Here is a 22,384-nt window from a genome sequence, read left to right on the forward strand (position 1 = left end):
TCCATACCCGCCGCTTGGCCCGCGTCTCGGCCCGGGAAAGGCAGCTGGGATGGCGGCAGGAGGGGGAGAGAAAGGGAGGGACGGGAGGCGCCCACAGTGTGAGAGAGGGAAACAAACAAGTAATCAAATCTGTTGTCTATACCCGGAACTGAGTGTAAAATAATGAATAACATTCTCCGTTTCATCTTGTACTGTACACTGTGTATAGTCTGGTACAGGATAGCACCAACACTTGTTTATTCATGAGCGTCGTCCAATACATACAGGTGGAAAGGTTACTATAAATCTTTACAGTTTTAGAAGATGAAAGTAATGTAAAATGCACTATACAATGAGTGAGCTATGGTATGATGTAATGGAATCATCATGGTATGATGTAATGGAATCATAGAATGTTCGGACAACAATCAGTTCAAGTGTTGAAACTTGTGAATGAGAAGTAATCAACCTGCATCACCGGCTGCACAGTGTATGGATCCAAACTGTCAGTTAATTAATTTATACATATCTATGATACTCCAAAAACATACTTGTAGGTTAACTCAAGTGGGACAAGGACTGATGTGAATGATTACATGTACAAATTCTATTACATTGAATATTTATATGTAAAGGGCTGCATAATACATTGGAGCCGTATAAGGAAAAGCTTATAACAATACTGCAGAATTCTACTCTGTATCATCTGAAAACGTAATTTACAAACCCACGTATGATAACTTACAATTATCATGGTCTCTATCTTTCTGAGAAGAAAACAAAATTCAAGTAATGTTTTTATTGGATCTGTACTTAAGTTATGCTTAATTAATTACCTTTTTGCCTTTTTATATATATATATATATATATATATATATATATATATATATATATATATATGTATATATATACACATGTGCATATATATATATATATATGTATATATATACACATGTGCATATATATATATATATATATATATATATATATATATATATATATATATATATATATATATACAGTATAGTTGCCATTTTAATTTATCAACAAAGGCAAAACAATCTAGTTTACACTTTGGACTGATAATGCTTCCTCTTGGTAACATACATGTTTTTGACTTGTTGGTGTGGGTTTCTTTTGGGTGCTCTAGTTTCCTCCCACACTCCAAATAAATACTGGTAGATCAATGTCACTGTGTGTGCATTTGTGTGGTTGATAATGTAGACTGAGCTCCACTGGAGCAGGTACTGTTGTGAAATAATCTATGGAAAGCCCTGCATAATATGTTGGTGCTATGTAAATAAAAGTTAATACTAATAATTTGGCTAAGTATATATTGTACTGTCTGTGGATTATATAATGAAAATAGGGAAACATTGCACTACACTTGCAGAAATGTACTATCAACAGCAACCTGTTTTCCTGATTATAGTTGTACCAAATATGTGCACTCTACTTAAATCCCCATACAGTTAGAGTTCCAGAAACAAAGCCTATACATTTTTAATTTTACACTTCTTTTAGCCCTGATAAATGGTCTTGTAGCACAAGTACCACACTTGTCAGTATTTGATGTCATTGAGAGTACTAGGGCTCCTGTTACCAAAATGTCATTTACTGTGAGCAAATATGAAAATATTTTTTTAACACATATAAGTGGGTTGTACAATGTTTTCCAAGGAGTTTATAATGGTAACTGTCAAATGAGAGTGTGTAGTGACTAGGCACCTTTTTAAGTTGCTTTAGGAATGGGTATGTTTATGCAAAATATTCAATATAATCACCATTCTCCAAGTAATGTGTGTAGGGTGCCCCCCTCCCCATATCCAGCCATACATGTCTTATAAAAATGGCTCTCCTAACACTTGCCAGCCAAGCATTGCACAAAGAAACATCCCATTGGCAGTCGTAAAGAGCACAGTTATACCCCACTGCAGTTCATATAATGCACAAATAATACAATAAACAACTGTGTTTCCTGATATATACATAACTATAAAGTTCATACAACAATTAATTAAAGAATGAAAAGTAATCATCCCCTTTCCTGCACAGTCTCTGGATAGAAGGTGTCAGTTACATCAGCCACAGGTGCATTGAAGAGCCAAATCAAGAAGACTGGAGCTGGATAGGGAGAGAGAGTGGTAATCCCAATAAAGTGTTGTTATAGTGGGAATATTAAAAATCATAATTACACTCACTCTGTTGTTGAGGATTCAAAAGCATATCAATTGGATCGTCTTCGGCCTATCGGAGCTGTGAGGCAATTGTTTCCTGGACTCACTGTGTAAGGAGCATAGGTAAACCCTCACCACGCCATGAAAGAGCCAATTGATCAGGCAATAGTCTCAGTTACTTGTTTCAAGGTGATCGTCTTAGATATGCAGAAGACATTGACCAAAGAGAACTTCATGGCCAGTTCTATATTACACATAGATACATCCATTGTCAGCTATAAATTGCATATTGATACCCCCAAACTTTCAGTAATATATTGCATAGTGATACTGCCATTGTCAGTCATATCTTGAACAAATAACCCATATTAAACTATAATGGAGCTAAATGTAGAAAAAACTAGTTCTGTTAAACCTCCATATTAGGGTACTCACTGATTATATTAGATAATATTCACCCAATGTACTATGTTTGTTCCTCCTAGTGAACATACTGTCAGCTTGTGCCAAAATAACAATTGCATTATTTAACCACCTTCCTAGACTAAATTGTTAGCCAAGTTCATTGCTGAGCTTTCACGGCTTGTTAATTGTCCCAGGGTACTGAGTGAGAAAAATGTTCCCTCATTCTACCCTCTCAATTTTCCTGCTTCTAAACCAGGACCTGCAGGGACCTTTCCCCAGGCTTCACGTCCAATTTCCTCAGACGAACCGCCTTGGGCCCAAAGTTTGGCCAAATTGGTTCACGGCTTGATGAAGGTTTCTTTGTCTTTAGAAATTATTTTAGAATACTCTTCTGTTAGACTAGGTAATGACCTCCATGACCAGTCATGAAAGGATTCTGACCTTTCATTTAAGGAGGAAGGTGAGATATCGGAAATATCCGACATAGAGGAATCTTCAAATTTGAATGAGTAATCCTCTTGATGACAAGGAATGATAACCTAGTGAGTGCCGTACATCAAGAATCAGGACACAGAGAACCCTGTGTCTCCTGAAGTGTCTGTTTAAAAGAAGTAAAGAAACTATGTTTCTTTTCCGTCCTCTCCTCAATTAAATAAGCTCTTGTGTGAAGCGTGGGCCAAACCTGATGTTTACGGTCTTGCGCAGACTTATAGTCTATTATCCTTTTCCTGGAAAGGATAGGCAAAATTGGGAGTCCCCTCCAAAAGGGGATGCTCCTATTGCAAGGTTATACAAAACCACTACCATCCCTTTTCTAAATGCTGCCTTACGTAAAGATGGTTCAACCCGAAAGACTCTGGCTCGAGGTTTTGGAGGCTGACCCAGAATCCAAGATAATCTACATGGTACTACATGTCCAGCCTCTTACTCCTGCTGCTCATTGGATCTTAATCTAGTTCTGACAGCCTTACAACATCCTCTATTTGAACCATTGGATTGTATAGAAACTAAGTTTCTAACTTGGAAATCAAATTTTCTGTTGGTTATTTCTACAGCGAGAAGTGTGTCCGAGTTGGGGGCTCTCTCTCTTACAAGGCTGCCTTACCTCCTTTTAACCTAAGGTTGTGTCAAGATTCCATATTAATAAGGGCATAGTTATTCCTACACTATGTCTGGACTTAGCAATTACAGAAGATTCCTTTTTACTTTTAGACATTGTTAGGACATTAAGAATGTATCTTAGTAAGATCCATCCTATTCCTCTATGGTGCACAAAAGAGGGGTTATTATTATTATTATTATTATTATTATTATTATTATTTTTATTTTTTTTTAATAATAAGGTGGCACAAAAGGTCTGCAGTGCCATACATGAAATTTACAGTAGTATGCAATACACATCAATGATTCATAGCACATTACATAATACATAAAAACAAAACAATACAAAGACTAGGCATCTATTATTTAATACATTATACATAGATAATTTATATATAAAGGATATATTTGTTGGCAGGGGGGGGTTTGTTTGTTTTTTTAAAAAAGCCTCTGAGTGTCAGAAAAAGGCAGGATCCTATGCTGTCTGCTTACTCTAAAATGGTATATTTATGTTGTTAAGACATAGTATATTAAGATATATAGAGAAAAGGGGATTTTAGAATCTACATTAAATCATTTTCTCAAAGTCCATTCGGGGATACTGGACACCCACCCAAGTTTCGCTCTGGTTTTGTCCTTTGTTTTACTTAAATTGCCTCTTGTTAGGGGACTATATCATCTTTGCTATTGTTTCTTCTTTAATTCTTAGGTTATGTCTTGGTCTCTCCTGTATTGGAATTGTGTTAGAAAAATAGCAGAGAAGATCCAGGATAGATATAGAGGGGGAGGAGCCCAGGCTTCAGTGAAGGTTTTTTCAGCTCTTACAGGCACCTCTACACCCCATGGTTGCGCTGTCCCCCAATGGTCTTTGAGAAAAGGGTTAAACAAAAAATTACAAAAATCCCTTTTTTAACAGCTGCATTGAAATTGTCATGTTAGCACTGAACAATGTATTTTACCTTCATTATTCAATTTAAAATTTGGGGTGCCACAGGATATTTTACCCCCACTACTACCTCATATAACCACCTTATTTTCCTTGACATAGGATGCTGCCTATGTGTGTGTCAAGGGCACTAACTGGACAGCAATCTGGTTGACGGATGGAGCGAGGGTCAAAGAAATGGCAGGTTTACCAAGATTGGACTGTACTGCTAGAGGGAGGAATTTATGCAAGAGCAGAGCATAGTTCTTCTTTAAATACAAATATAAAACTATTTCTCAATAATCTAACCATTTGGAGATTTGGAATCAATATGTAAATATTTTTTCTCCAGATGACAAATTGTTATATCCATGTGTGGTTTGGTTGAACAGAAAAACTGCAATTACTTTGAGCAACCTTCATTGAATTTGAATGTTAAATTTGATGCATGGAATATCTCAACTCGAAATCAATTTTACATGATTGGAACTGTGATTGTTGTAAATTTTTTATTTACAAAACTTTTCTTGGAGTGACCCTATATCAGAACAGACAACTAATGTTTGTTCAGAAGTTGGACGAAGGACATAATAAAGAGCATGGCAGCCCTCCAAAGTACAGTTTGTGTTAAAAGTTCTCCAGGCTGTCATGCCTGGAGAAGGAAACATTATGTATGTGGTGGGGGTGAGTGTCTTCCAAACCAGAATCGTCTAGAGCATAGAACCTCTACAGTTGTAATATTTTAGGCAAGAGGGTTTCATTAGTTTCTGCCTGGAGTTTTTTTCCATTAAACACATACAAATCTATTGTGTCTGTGTGTGCGCAATTCTGACGGGACATGATCAATACAATAGATGTATGTGATTTTGAACATGTAATGTAATGGTTGCCAGAAATGATGCAGGAATAGCAACACTGCTGAGATTTTACTTTTTACACTAGACAATGTCACGGGTCCGTTATAAATGGACGACCTCCCAAATAAATGTCCATTAGTGCAAAAGAGCTAACAGAGACTAACACGACTTGTGTACAATATTGGATGAATTACAGCCGGTCTACTTAATAGCTGATTACAGCGGTGGAGCTTAAAGAGAGATATCAGTATGCAAAATGCCCCTGTACATTGTTACGGATTGGGTAGGACTTTCAATGAGCGAATCAAGTTGAAAATTTACTAGCAAAAACAAGAAAGTTCAGTGGCAGTGTGATAAGGAACACACACTAGACATTAGAAGACTGGGAAAACATTGCTTCATCTGATGAATCATGGTTCCTGCTGTTTCACTGTAATGAGGGGTCCATGATATTAATCTGCACAACAGTGGAGGAGTGTCAGTCTTTGGGCTGCGGGGCAAACAATAGCAGGTGGCCTATAACATAGCATACATATTCACCAGTCGGTATCAATAATGGAGTCAATTACAGGGAAATGTAGTTCCTGTTCATTCTACTCTGGTGTGTTTTGAAGAGAAGGCAGAGTAGTGATCAGTGATCCCACCGTTAGCATGTGTTGTTCTTTCAATCTGCTTTGTCCAATGCAGAATGCATGCAGTGTTTTAGGTGAATAATTTCAGTGGGTGATACACCTAGAACAGTGGGTCCTAGGGCACCCATTTAGAGTTTTTGTTACATGTAGGGAAAATACTGCCTGTCTTTACATGTAGCTCACAAATAATGATCAGCTTTATTTTAACTCTGATTATGAGTTGAGCTAGGACATGCCCCCATACCCCCAAACATTTTCCGTTTTAATTTCTATATTAAGCAAAAGATGGCTATTTTAATTCCACCAAACAGTGTGAAGCCCCTACCTATTACTGAATACACAAGTTACAGAACAGATTACAGTGCCTCTCTGGTTGTGGCCTCAAAAGTGGTAAATAGGATAAGACATTATTTTCTGTTACCATTAATTCATCAGGTATTTCTTGTCTATATCTAAATTGGCCATTTGTGGGACTGCGCACAGTATAATGGTTGACGAGTTAGGGTACAATTTTTGGCTGACAAAATCTGCATGTACGTGGCCTGCATAATTGTACAGTGTTATTTAAAGTTAATCATCTCATGGGAGATTTAAATTAAAACATTTATCTACTGGGGATCAGCAGCAATCATTAGCTGGTGTTACTGCTAACGGTCTTAACATAAACCTGTAGAACCAGATGGAGAGGTCTTCACCTATAGCAGCCGCCTTTCCCGTAGAGCTTGTTACGCTCACAGGTACTCGGGTGCCCCCAGGTCTTTTTCTCAAGGTAGTACAGGTGTATGAATGTACCGTAGTGCAGAGTAGTGGGGAGTAGAATCTAGAGGAGTCAGGAACAGGCCAAGGTTGAAGGTCAGAAGCAGGCAACGAGGTTAGGGACAGGCAAGATGTCAGTGCTGGTAGCGATCAAAGGAGGTCCGGGTCACAAGCAAAAGGTCAGGGCAACAGGCAAGAATCAAGTCCAAATAACAAAGCCAGGGGTCATACACGGAAGGTCCAAAACAGCAATAGGTTCAAGGGCACTGGAGCAGGCTAGTACACAGGCTCCCTGCCTTATATACCAACACTAACCAATGGCCGCAGAGGGGAGTAACAGACAATCAGCCCAGGAGCTGAATAATAAATTAATGATTGGGGCTGGTTTGCGCACGCGCCCTGCTGCCCCATACAGAGCGTCCCGACCGTTGTCTAGGCAACGGCCGGGGCGAAACATGAAGTGATGTCCTGGTCTTCATGGAGATGGCCGGGACGCTTCCTGCAGGCACGGAGAGTCGCAGTGGCCTGAGGCACCGCCGCGACTCGTGACAGCCGGTAGGTAGAGGGATGTTGATGCCATTCAATTCTGTACTTTTACATGATCAGATAATACTGTATACAAATGTACAACTACAATATGAACTAACTGCATGTTTTGCATATGCTACATACTGACTTAACAGATTTGAGTGCAGTGTGTCCTGAACATAAGAAAAGGTCAGCCTGTGATACCACTAAGGCTGGGTACACACTACAGGTTTTTTATGCCAATCACACAATAAACGACCGTTAGGTCCAATATTACATTAGTGTGTACGCACTAATGATCATGTTTTACCTTTCCAAAGCACATCGTATCATTTGATTTGATTTTATAAACGGACTAAAAATCTCTATAAACGATGGAACAATGTCGGGCAAATTCTGCAGTGTGTATGCTCCCATGACCAGCAGCCTAGGCAGATCTCTATAAAGTGTGTAGAGTCACAATCTTTTCAGCCGGTGGTTATGACAGAGAAAGTGCACAGATCTGATGGTAAATCTTGTAAAATGTCTATAGAGTGTAAACATGAATCGGCATGCTGATCGCGACTTTCAGTCGTTCAGATAACATGTAAACTGGAAACTCCCATGCCTAAGTTTTTTAGCAGACTGGAACATGTTCCCTTAAATTATTTCCCTGTAGTACAAAATATATTAAGTATTTAAAGGTAATTTACAAAGCTGCGTAAGTGCAAAAAAGCAGCATACCTGACATTCCCTTCCCCTTTTGTGGCATTACACCCCGGTGAAGCACAAAATGTTGCTCTTTGGGGTGGAAGTAGGACTTTCCCTGTTGAATGTAGGTTAATCGCAGCATTGAAACACATCCACAATAAAAGTGACTTTCATAGTGAATGCTTTAACGGACACTACTTTTTCTTGTATTACATGAACTATCAATGCTGTGTGTAATGCACATGCATTCTTCATGATCCCTATTTTAATTTTTGTAAATTCTGTGTTCACCTTGCGATGAATGCAGCTTAAGCTGATCTGACCATGTGGAATGTATATAGCCTTAAAATCTGTCCTTCAAAGTTTAAACATAGCCAGAAACAGAGCAGAGCATGCTTTCTGTCTCTGTTCACTTAATTCTTAATACAAAGATGTCTTTTTACTCGTGCTTTCAATCTGATGCACATTATATACATAACTCATATGTAGTATTACCGCATGCAAATACTTATGAAAAATGTATCATCATTATTGAATAGTACATTTAGAATATTATTTTAGTAAATAAGAGCACTAAACCATTTTTGTTTCATTATATATAACATTTAATGAGTGTTCATTCTCCATGCATGCTTGTTGCACAGCAATCCTATGTAGGTGCAGATCTAACAAGTCAGGGGCAAGTGCATCTTTTAAACCTGTGCCCTGATCAGACCTAAGGTCTAATTCTCTCCTGCACTCCTGATTTTGTCCGTTACATCCATCCTTTTAATCATTGGATTGTGTCTATTGAGACTAACTTGCACCATCTGTACTATCCCATGGGAACTGTCATTGTGTTACAGCCCTGTATTCCTGGGAGATGTGTCTGTAATTTTACACAAAATGAATTTTAAATACAGTTTATTACTGTTAAACACTGGATTACTGCACATGTTACAGTGTATGGGTTTAACCCACACATTGCAGTTTCACAGGTTAACACCATTGTTTAAAGATCTAGGGTTTGATTCATTAAGGAACTTAAATTAAGAAGTTTCTTATTTAAGTCTCCTGGACAAAACCATGTTACAATGCAAGGGGTGAAAATTAGTATTCTGTTTTGCACATGAGTTAAATACTACCTGTTTTTTCATGTAGCACACAAATACTTGATAGCTTATTTGTACACTGAAATTTAAAGTTGATATTTGTGTGCTACATGAAAAAACAGTCAGTATTTAACTCATGTGCAAAACAGAAACCTAATTTTCACCCCTTGCATTGTAACATGGTTTTGTCCAGGAGACTTAAATAAGAAACTTCTTAATTAATCAGGCCCCTACTGTATTAATAATGTCTATCTCCTATTGCTTAATATGTATTTTCAGCAGTGCCTCATTTGTTCAGTTTGTTGTACATATTGGACATAATTTAGAGCTAGGAGTAACTCCAGCTAGAATGCAATTTGTGCTTCTTTACAAAACTATATTGCACGGCAGGAAGTCCAAATATAAAATATATATACAGATTGAGTTTAAAGGGGGCCACCTGCCAACTCTACACTAAATCACAGAAGTAAAATAAAGCTGCCTAGTTTTTGTGTGCTACATGCAAAAGCAGACAGTGTTTTCCCGGCATGCAAAAAAAAAAAATAAGTTGCATTTTATATCCCTTGCATAGCAACATGATTTCTATAGCTGCAAATCTGCACTCTTTAGCTGAATTTGCTCTTAATTCAAAATAAGGCCCATTATGTACTGTCTGATATGTATTGTATTTGCTTTTTGCACAATATATCCTTTTACCATTGAGTGCTGGCAAGTTTTAATAGCACAATAAGCAAATAGAAAAATCATGTTAAGGCTGGGTACACACTACATGGTTTTCAACTGATTAAGGGGCCAATCACCTGATAAACCACTGTTCGGCCTGATATCATATTAGCGTGTACACTGCAACGATCAGCAATTAATGTTCCAAAGTTCATCGTATCGTTTCATTTGATTTTTAAACTGAAGTAAAAATCTCGTTCATTGATGAAACAATGTCATTCCAATTCTGTAGTTTGTATACACACACAATTAGGAACTCTATGGAGTGTGCAGAGTCACCATCTTTTCAGCCGATGGTTATGACAGATGAAGGGCACAGATCTGAAGGTAAACCTCGTAAAACGTGTATAGTGTGTACACATGAATATACATGCTGATCGGGACTTTTTTTTTATCAGTCGTTGATAAAATCGTTATAGATAACACATCAGGAACACAAGTCTGTCGTGTGTACCCAGTCTAATAGTCAATAGAATTTACATAGGAGCCATCCATGTAAAATAAGTGAATATTGTTGTTAGAATTTAGCATGTTTGGTAGTCCTGCCCAATAGCAGCCTCTATTAGTACTGTGGTGAAACACATGGTTTGTGAGATTTTTTTTTATAGGATAGTGGTCTTTTCCATGTGTCTTTTATCTTCTGTCCATATGATGGCTTATTCTGGATGCTTTCTAACCTTTGGAAACCCTTGTTTCCACAGTACCTCATGCTGAAGTTATCTTTGCAATTGAAAACAAACAAAACCAAAGAGAGTCTACAAAAGATATCAGTGAACTAATCAAGCATGGCTGAGTGTTAGTGGCATAAGTCAAGTTAGCTCTTTGTCTCCTCACTAATGAACATCTCTGTCATTAATGGTTATTTAGCCACAAACTGACATTGACGGGGTATTGATTTAGCGTTTGGTACAACTTGTGTTAAAGCTCTTCTCCAACCTTTTTTGAAACTACAGCAGACTTGGTCCATCATTCGAATTTCATGTTTTGTAGCATTGCTTACCTGTATGGAGCAGTCAGATCATGAAGACTGGTCTCATATTGAGTTTATTGTGCTAAATGCATGTCAAGTTTTGAGTACTAGCAACTTTGAACACCAGTATCCTTGGTCCTATTCAGTTGTAATGGCAACATCATTTCTGACTGGACAACACAATGCAAATTGCGTCAGTGAGCAACAGATTTTTACATTACACTTCTTGGTCTGCAACTTCTTTGTGCACCTAGTAGAAAAGTCATTCTACTTGCAAATCTGGAGCTCCTGTAACATGTATTTTGTGATTTTTAAATACAATTTCATCTTGTGCATCAAATTATGTTCGGTGTGCACCTAGTATAAGCAGACGGCAACCCGTTGAATTATAATCTGATCTATTTGCATTGTGAAAACACTATGCCACTTTTCACAGAATGGGGCAATCTTTCAGTGTTGGTGTTTCTCTACTACTTGTAGCTTATTTTTACTTCTTGCTTATGTAAGCAGACTACTAGGAAAGCCCCATACCCAGTGGCGCACGCAGGGGGGGTTTCTGAGTCTCCAGAAACCCCCCACCCCTGAGCTAACTCAGTGCCCACCATAGCGGCACTGTCCTATACAGCAGCCCGGGCGCTGTCAAAGAAGCGTCCGCGGCTGCTGTATAGGACGCTTCTTTGGCAGCGCCGCGGCTGCTGTATAGGACAGCGCTGCCGAAACGGAGCTGCTGCGTATGCGCGGGCACATGCGCAGCAGCTCTTTCTCGTGGTGGGGTTTTTTGGGGTACCCCCCCCCCTGACAATCCTGCGTGCGCCCCTGATACCATTCATTGTGCAGAGGAAAAACTACCTTTTAGCAAAAGACTCCATAAAAATCCGTACACATCAGTGTAATTTACTAACATGTAAATTACACGTGTGTAAAAATGTGAAGTAGCCCATAGCAACCATTTAGACATTTGCTGTCATTTGTACTGGACCGGTCAACGCTCTTTGTTCATTGGTTGTTACTGGTTATTGATCTTATTGCCCAATTTTAGTGATCACAGTGTAATGGAAACAAATGTAAAGCATTCAGCACACTTCACTAAACTCAACAGTACATATATGTTTTTGTATTATCACCCAGTCTAACCATTGAGTACATTTCTGACTATATATACAGTTCAGATATGTTAGCATAATATTAGGGTTTTTTTCTTGCAACTGATTGAGTATCAACACCTGTTACCTATTTCTGTCCTAAAATACAGTATACAAATTCTTTTTTGTTCTGTGTTATTAGTGAATGCCCTCATTCCAATGCAGGTATGAAAGGAAACTTAACTCTTTGTTTGAAGACCCCCTACAAAAGAAAGAGGCTTATGTAAAGCAAGTACCAGTGTGTTCCTGCGTAGTAACATTTAAATCTGTTCATCCCGTTCAATTCTTTATAGTAATCATAACTCAGACACCGTCATGGGGACAGACTGAGTTATTCATTGTGACGGATAATAGGCTTAAAAACGAACATTTTCTGAATCATTTCATGGTTAGAGGGAAGACAGTCAATTAAGTGTTGGTGTTTAGTAAGGAACCCTGCAAAGACCTGTCAACAATTCAGCAGGGAAGGATTTGCTCAGTGACCTACAGGGCCTTGAGGTTCACAAAACCCAATGAATGGATTGGCTTTTATGGGCAACTTCCAGACAAGACCAACCTGATTTGTCCACTGATAAGGCTGAAAAAAAGGTTGATGTGTAGAAAAAAAGAGTGAAAAATGTTACACATACAAGAGATGTCCCAGGGTAAAAACATTTACATTACAATATGTTTAATTTATTTATTTCTCATATATTGAAAGGTATTAATATACATTTACCACTAAAAGTGTAACACTTTATTAACTTGTTTTTATTATTTTCAACTCTTAAAAGTTAAATGCCACATTTTGACTGCACTGTGTAAGACTAGAGCAATAAACATATTTTAATGTTTTAATCAGTCACTAAGCATTGTTTACAAACATGTAGAAAGCGCTTCTGCAATTTTGTAAAGTCACGCACTTATCTATGTGCAAATAGTAATAAAGTGGAAGAAATTTAAGTGGGCCATATTTTATACTTTCCACCATGAATTCCCCAATTTGCGGGGGCAGCTCCCAAAAGCAGAATGTGAGCATGTATTTTGTTATGTTAGGCAGACAAATAGGCACATTTATGCAAAAAGTGATACTTTTTTTAATTTTATTTTTAAATCTCTATATTTTACCATGTACATCAGGGGTGGCCAACCTGCGGCTCTTTTAGCTCTCACATGCAGCTCCGATGAGCAGATCAGTCCTCTGCCAGCGCACCGTTGCTCCAGATGCTGGCAGGGTCAGTTCGGTCCCTAGCTAGCGCAACTCCCTGATCATGTGACCTCCTCTGCACAATGCAGGGAGGGCACATGGTGTTAATCAGTCCAATCAGGGAAGGAGGCGGAGTGGAGAGTGCTCTCCTTCCTTCCTTTTTTCGCGGGATCCAGGCTGTGTCTGCTGTGTGTAAGGTAAGTAAGGGGTAGTGATGTTAGATTTAATAAAATTTGGGGAGGCTGATGGGCATGTGGGAATCTTATGGCATATGTAGGGTGGCCTGATGGGCATCTAGTGAGGTCTGCTGGTATATAAAGGGCATGTGGGGTCATCTGATAGGCATCTGATGAGGTATGCCTACCAGGGGCAAGTGGAGTGGTCTGATGGGCATCTGGTGAGGTCTAATTGTATACAAGGGGCATGTGGGGTTGTCTGATGGTCATCTGGAGAGGTTTGGGGTATCTTGTGAGGTCTGATGGTATATAGGGGGCATGTGGTATTGTCTGATGGGGCATCTGGTGATGTCTGATGATATACAAGGGGCATGTGGGTGGTCTGGTGTGGTGTATGAGGAATGCGGGTCGATCTCATGGCATTTGGGGAGACTGATTGGCATGTATGGGGCATGTGGGGAGGCTGAGTGGTATGTATGGGGCATGTGGGGAGGCTGAGTGGCATGTATGGGACATGTGGGGAGGCTCATTGGCATGTATTGGGCATGTGGCTAGATCTCATGGCATATGGAGGGGCTGATGGTTTGTAAGGGGAATATGGTGAGGTCTGGTGGGAATTTAAAGAGGTCTGAGGGGCATGTTGACTATTTATGTACTTTTTATCCCCACTTCAACAATTCCCTCCACAGTGATTGTGAATACAGAAGCACCATGAGCTACTGTGGAGAGACCGTAAGTACCCTTTGAACCTTCTTCCGCTGGATACAGCAGCAAGGTAAGAACTGAGTTGATTATTATTATTATTATTATTATTATCATTATTATCCTGAACATTTTGTCAATGTTGGATATCTTATTTTTCACTTAGCAAGATATTGCAAATTATGTTATATTTTCAGTATATGTGTGTGCGTTATGAATGTGAATGTTTATACTGTATATATGTAATGCACACATATATAAAAGATAAAGTTGTCTCTTTGCCATATCTATGGGTATTTTTTGACTTTCAGGCTCTAACTGGTTGGCCACCCCTGACGTACAAAATTACAAAAACATGGCATTTGTACGTACAAGAGCATTGTTTTCATATTTAACAACCCTGAGGTACATAAAATAAATGATATGGTGATTACACTATTTCCAAGGAAAAGAATAAAGAAAAAACTCAATGAAGGTTACGTGGTGGAGTATTGTGAGTAGGGAAAGGGAGAGCGGGAGGTTGTAGGGCAAGTATTGTAATACAACCATGCTTAATAATTTACAGGAGATCGGGTATTGAGCAGTGATGTGAGTACCATGATTACCATTTTCGTGAAATTCTTCAACTGATTTTGAAATTGAAATTAGGTTTGACTATAACTATTTCATTCTTGTCAAATACTCTTTAGGCCTCATAAAGACATAACATTCCATGTAACTGATATGGGCCCCGCAGCACAGGGGGGAAATGTGGCTTACAGTGCAAATTCATAACAAATTTATCTTGTGAATTATATGATTTAGAGATTAATGAGCATGAAATCACTGTATATATAATTCAGACAGTATATACAGTATAATTCAGACTAATAATGTAATTAGTACTCTGAACATTAGCACTTGGAACAGACATTGTGCTTGTTTTGACTTTATAATAGTGAGTATATTGTGATAATGGCACAGGTTAAAGGGAAAAATATATTTCTTATTTATTACGATTTATAAATAAATTAAAACAAATAAAATACATATAAAACAAAACATGCAATATACCTGCTAAATGTGGCAAGCATATAAATAAAAGTACATATTTGAAACGTAAAAATTCATCCAGCTCCATCCTACTCATAAAAAATTCATATTGTTTGTTCAAACACTAAAAAGTACAATATATATAAATTCTTGTGGATAAATGTAAATGTTGTTCCAAACTTTTTATTTTGAATAATTCAAGTGTTAGCCTCCTTTATGTATTCACCAGGGACCCCTGCAAGGAGGTATGGGCTTGGCTATGCTAGGTGGCCAGGTCGCGGTTCTCCAAGTTAGATATCAGTGCAGCGGGAGAGAGCAGGGATGGCCATACAGACTGGGTCGGATGCCAAACGATGGTGCAGTACACAAGGGTGATCCAGAGGGAAGGTCAGAAGCAAGACGAAGGTTAGAATCCAGATATTAACAGAGCCAAATCGCAGGACAGAGAATAGTCAGGAACAAAGCCAATAGTCAGGAGCCAAGGTACAAACAGGAGCGAGGAAGCAGGATACAGGATGCTGGAGCTGGTGAAACCAATACTCTGGGCTAGATTTACTAAGCTGCGGGTTTGAAAAAGTGGGGATGTTGCCTATAGCAACGAATCAGATTCTAGCTTTCATTTTGTAGAAGGTACTAAATAAATGAAAGCTAGAATCTGATTGGTTGCTATTGGCAACATCCCCACTTTTTCAAACCCGCAGCTTAGTAAATCTAGCCCTTTGGCACCAGACTGAAGGAGGGAGGTGCTAGATATACCTAACAGTGGCCCCTGATAGGGTGGAGGTGATTTCAGCGATCAGATGCACGCACCTGACCGCAAACATACAGAGGAAAAGAAGCGTCCCGTTGCCTAGCAACGGGCCGCGGACCTACTGCGCATGCGCGCAGCATATTACCAGAAGTTCGTCCCGTTGCTAGGCAGAGGAGACAGGCGTCCGTCCCCGGCACGTATGGACAGTGCGGGGATGGCGCCTGACATTAGTATTTCATTATATAGTTAATATTATTAGCATTTAATTATATAGTTAATATTTCCATCATCCAGGACTAGTCCCACAAACAGATTTACTCCATTATAATCGAAGTCGAAGCCAAAGTTGATGGTTTGGAGAATGTAGGGACGCAGCCGAAATTGATAAACAGGCAAACAAAGCAAGACTCTTGAAGCACTAGCAGAGCAAAAAAATCCATCTTTGCTCCATATTTCGGATGGAGTGAGGCCTTATAAAGTCTGTATGCAGGTGACATATATTAGTCCTATTTGACTTGACCTTTAGCTTAGTGGTGATTGCAGTAAGTAAAAAAGAATATGCAGTTGTCAGTGTACTGCCACCTGTCCTCTGTAGCTGGTATTGCAGTGGTTGTGCCCAAAGAGGAACTGTACAGTACAGTACAGCTTCAGTGTCTGGGAACATTTGGAACAATGGCAGCATTAATTCTAATGGAAATTGTAACATGTTCTTATGACAGCTGGAGAGAGGTTTTTTTTAAAATTGTAAGGAGTCTGAGGAAGTGCCAATATATCACAACGGAAGCTTGTTGTGGTAGGTAAGTCAGAATTAGGCAAAGTGATTTGGTGAAAAGCAGTTGGTGTTTCATGTCCCAGAAAATATCAATTCTTTGTAATATCTGTGTGAATGCTTCAGTTAGGATTCATTTAAATTGGGTAATTAAAATACAGTTAAATTATTAGTGTACATCTCAAAATATACTAGCACACCTTTAATAGAGGAAGTACAGGTATTGATCAAGAAGTCTAAGAGCAATATACATATATATATACACGATTATCAGAAGTATAGGTAAGTGTAAGTAAATAAATAACATTTCAGTGTATGGATGTACACAATAATTCACAAGTCTTTTTGTGGTATAGTCACTTATACGCACTTAAAGTTTGCTGTATAGAATTCTGCTCTGGGGTATTAGGACAGTAAATTAAAATAATCTGATTTCTTTTTATTTAATTATTTTAAGCTGTAGTTAACAACAATGCCAGTGTAATAATGCAATCTACAAGCTCTTTATAAGCATATTTAGATATATCGTTGGACATGGTGTATTAAACTATGTGTCTTAGTTTGTATTATTTAATTATCTATATGTGTTATAGTTGTTACTTTAGGCAAACCACTATTAATCATAACTACAGACACAATGTTATTTTACTTTGTTTCATTCATAATGTTTTACATGTAGCCCCTACTTTTCTATTATTAGCTTGCTGTGTCGAATACACATGTTTTTAAATCATGATTGTTTGCATAATTTTTGACCCTTAATTGAAATTAACATAACTATAAATTAGTTACAATTAAGTAAACAGTTGATATTGTGCAACATTACTGTTGACACTGCATCATTTAGCATCTGGCAGAATTCCATCGTCCAAGTTTATTTTGACAAGCTGCACTCATAACATAAATTCTATGGTCCATTCATTTTATGTCATAGCTTTACTAGATCATATCATGTAATGTATTAAGGGTGTGACAGGGATTGTTCTAACGTCAAATATTGGGCTGACTCCCAATTATAGTATAGTAGATATAAATTTAGTTTGAGATTGGATACATCATTTAAGACATACTTGTCAACTTTCCCAGAATATCCTGGAGACTCCCGGATTCCGGGTGGGTCTCCTGGACTCCTGAGAAAGTATGGCAGCCTCCCGCATCTGCCCACTTCCTAGTAAAGTGGGCAGAATTAAATCCAAAATGCCACGACTCCCTGAGAATCACAGCATTTGTACAGAAAAACACTCCAGGATATCCTTCAACAAATCTCTCACCTTATGTAAAAGAATTGCATAAATTACAAAATGAAACTCTGTCCTGATTACACAAACAAGGGGGAAGGAAAAATACATTAAAGGGTATTCTATAAAAGTGTAGGATACGGAGAGTGAAAGTATAAACCGTACATCAAAATGCCACTGTTTCCCCCACATATTTACCATATGGAATAAGTTTTTGGTAGATTACATTCATCCAGGCAGTGTGTCGCTTCCTTTCCCTCTCCTTCCTCACTCAAATCTTCCTCCCCCATATCTTTATTTTTTAGTTTCCCAGCCCTCCCCAGCTACCATTTTAGGATACAGACAGTTATAAAAACAGCATCTACTAAATGGCTGAAATAACGCAAAGTAATGAAGCTAAAATGTAATGTGTGACAATAAATGAGAGGATGGATAAATAAATAGAGCTAACTTGGTTTATTTATAATACTAAAGCATTCTCTGTGTATAAAATTATGAGAGGAAAACATAAGCAAAAATGCCACTATTCATGGGGTACTTTGAAAGCCAGTCTAAAGCTGGGTACACACTATAGGTTCTTCAACCAAATATTGGTCCAATCACACGATAAATGACTGTTAGATCCGATATCGCATTAGTGTGTACGCACCCATGATCATGTTTTATCGTACCAAAGCACATTGTATTGTTTCATTTGATTTTATAAACTGATTAAAAATCACAATCAACGATGCAGCGATGTCGGGCAAATGTGGAAGCAATATTTTATTGAGTTTTTAGTAAATTGTAGGAAAGCTTGTGGGGTACAGAAAGAAAAAACAAAGGGGAGTGAGACAAAGATAAAGTGAGCAGATACATGAATAAGATAGCATAATAGTGTCTTCCAACTGGTATAGAGGATATCGTAATTATAAAGGTGGATGTCAATATTCAGTCTAAACAGACAATAAGATAACACACTGTGGTGGCAATTGTATCATTTCTTAAGGCGCCAATAAGCGCTGCAGTGTTATTAGCCTTTAGGAAACAACAACGTGGAGATATAGGAAGGATCGGAGACGTGGGGATGTTCGTATAGGAGGGGGGGATAGAAAGGGAAATGTGATACGAGACAGGAGTCAAGTTCTCAAACCTAGTCAGAGGAAGAAATTACGCAAGCCGAGTTTCTGAATCAAAATATTCAGTCCAGGAGTGCTAAGTAGATAAAAATTGATTGGGACGTTCATGAAGTTGGCTGGTAATATGTTCAAGTTTATGGATTTGCCAGATATTTTTGAATAGGGATGTAATAGAGGGGGGATCTGGGTTCTTCCAGTTCTGAGCTATTAAGCATCTAGCAGCAGTAAGGATGTGTGATGGGTGATTCCAGGAGGCCGGTGAGGGAGGAGGAAAAAGGAGAGATGAAAGGGGAAGGAGAGGCACGTGATCCTAAAAGTAAGGTCAGACACCTTTCGCCAATAGGGCTCAAATTTTGGGCGACTTTACCAAACTTGGGACAGGGTTCCGCCAGCAGAGATCTTACGTATTGGGATATATTGTATTGAGTCTAGAAGGGACCAAATACCATCAAAAGAGAAGTTTATAGGAATTGCATTTTATTCGAGTACAAATGGAGGTTTTAGCAGTGGCTTCTCGAATGGCCATCCAATCCTCAATGTCAAGCGTCTCATTCATGTCCTCCTCCCAGCGGAGCTTGTGAGGTTCTTTATCTGAGAGATTATGGGTCATTAGAAGTGAATAGAAGGTAGAAATAAGTCCTTTGGAGGAGGACTGATGAAGACAGAAAGTTTCTAAGGGGGAGGGAGTACAGGGCAGTTGCGGTTCAATAAGGGTGTTATGGAGGTGTTGTATTTGGAGGTATTGATAAAAGAGGTGGTTGGTAGATGAAGGCGATCACAAAGCTCAGAAAACTCTGTAATGAAGCCCAATGGAACAATACCTAGGAGGAATTTAAAGTTATGTCTTGTCCAAGCAGAAAAAGTCTTAGGATTGAGACACGGAGGAAAGGAGGGGTTATGCCATAAGGGGGTCATCTGCTTAGGGTTGCTTATTAAATAAAAAGATATGAGTGCAGTATTTCCATATAGTAAGAGAAAAGTGAACAGTGGGTGGGAGAAGGTGTTGTGAGGACAGATGCCCAGAGTTAAGCCAGTAAAGCGTAGGGGGAAGACGTGCAGTATATCTGCCTCCCACATTCTGGAACCAGAGATAGCGTGGGCCAGAACTTTTTGAGTAAGATGGGCAGCTAGGTGATACTTATGGAGGCAAGGAAGGCCAAGACCATCATTATAGGAGTGTCGGAATAGAACTTTTTGATGGACTCTAGGACGTCTGCCCGACCAAATAAAGCGAGAGATACTAGACTGCATGTCTCTGAGATAGGAGTAGGGAACACACACACGGAGGGTTTGAAATAGATTAGTCTGGGGAGCAAATTCATCTTCACTACAGCAACTTTGCCCATCCAAGATATAAAAAGGGAGTTCCAGAAAGTCAGGTCTCGCTTTAAGGATGCAAATAAGGAAGGAACATTGGCTGTAAATTGGGTGTCATATTGTTTGATCAAGTAGATCCCCATTTTTTTTATTTATTCATTTATTTATTTATTTATTTATTTATTTTTTTTAAGAAAGAACTAATATTTTTTTTTATCAAGGTACCATTAAATTGACTTGAAATGTATAGTTATTCCATTGATAATGTCATAAGTTATTACTTTTATTTCAAATAGCTGTTCTACTCATCAAACTTTACATTTTTGAAGATATTCAGGGGAAACTTGTACCCACAACTGGTAGCTCTTCCTAAACATGCCACTGGCTTGTAGGGCCTTTTTCCATAATCTTAAGGTCAAGCCCACAAGAGCTAAATGGTTGAGATCTGGCGATTGTGACAGCCAGTCCATCAAAGACAGTATTTCATCTCCCTGTTTCTTTACCAAGCAGTTTTGCATAACTTAGAAGTATGCTTATGATCACTGCTTTGCTGCATGCTGAAATTTACACCAATGTCTGTGTTATTTTGCCAATTTTAAACGTTTTTTCCCCTATATGCCAGTTTCAAATATTGCTTTTTCTTTGCGACTCTGCCTATAAGGCCAGCACCCTGGAGTCATCTTTTTACTATTGCAAATTACACTGACATCTGGCATGCACTATTTAAGAAAGCCACACAGAACCTGTAAGACGTCTGTATCTCAGACTGCAGACTCTGATGTACTGATCCTCTCCTGCAGTTGTGCATCTGGGACTTCTGCTTCTTTTTCTATCCTGGTTAGGTCCAGTTTGCCCTTTTTCTCAAAACAGCAGTGGGCACCTTTGCATGAAATCTTAAGTTTCTCTTCAATCTGTTGCATGAAATAACCTTAATTTCTCAAAACAACAATAGGCTGACATGTTTCTTATGAAAGCTGTTTTGTTATGACCATTTTTGAACCCTGGAGTAATGTTTGCTGAAAATGGGGCTTTATGTGAATAATAAATTATAAATCAGTCATTTCAAGCAGTAATAGTCATCTGCAACATTAGTAATGTCTAAATTATATTTTTAAATGAATTTAACAGTACCCTGATTAAAAAAAGTATCAATTATTTCAAAACTCAATAATTTTTTTAAACTTTTGCACACTAAAGTAAATAACTATGAAAATAAATTACCCTATGTACTTTGGTTACTAGAGACTACAGTGTCTGCAGGGTGGAGAGCTCTATAGCCCCAATATAAAGAGCAATAGTCCAAATGTACACAGCACTGTCGGGAGGAAAGTGATTGCTTTACCTTACATTCAGTTCTCATGTCATCACTTCAGTGATCTCTAGAAAATATAATGGCCCCCCTTACTGTAAATTGTTATGGGTATTAGAAGTCACCTTGGATTTCTGTGATTTACAGCTAAGTATTTTATATGACTGTATTTTATATGTTTACAGAACTCCTGACTGACTTATACTTCATAACATTCTAATATACAGGGTGGTCCATAACTGTGGAGACACCTTTTAAAACAGAAATGAGTAAGGAAATATTAATCCAGTGTCTACACTTTTTAGGTATGTGGCCAGTATGGCGCCCATCTTGAAATCAGCCATCTTGGATGCAACTCTAATTTTTAAAAATTGTTTCCACACTTATGGACCACCCTGTACTTCTAATATTCATATAATATACAGTGCATTTGTCTTGCCATATTGTACACTCCTGTCTGCCGGTGACCTCTCTCTGGTTATAATCCTCTCTTGTTGCCACCTCTAAATTCAGCCCCTAAGAATTTCCTTTATTTAACCCTCCCTGTGATATGTTTTACCTCACTCGATTAGACTTTCCATTGACCTACAACTTTTTAAGCATTCTTTAAATAGTACCCACCATCTTCCCAATCTGTTTCTTTTGTTAAAGTGTCGGTAGTGAGAATACATAATACAGTTAACATGCATGATTTGTGGATTTTTTTTTTTTAATGTTTAAAAACAGGAAAAATTCACCTCTGGACTGTCATGCCCACTGAATGCTGGGTACAGGAGATGACAATGCTGGGAACCCCACAGAAGTGCGATG

This window comes from Mixophyes fleayi, chromosome 1, assembly GCF_038048845.1.
Source record: "Mixophyes fleayi isolate aMixFle1 chromosome 1, aMixFle1.hap1, whole genome shotgun sequence".
Taxonomy (NCBI): domain Eukaryota; kingdom Metazoa; phylum Chordata; class Amphibia; order Anura; family Limnodynastidae; genus Mixophyes; species Mixophyes fleayi.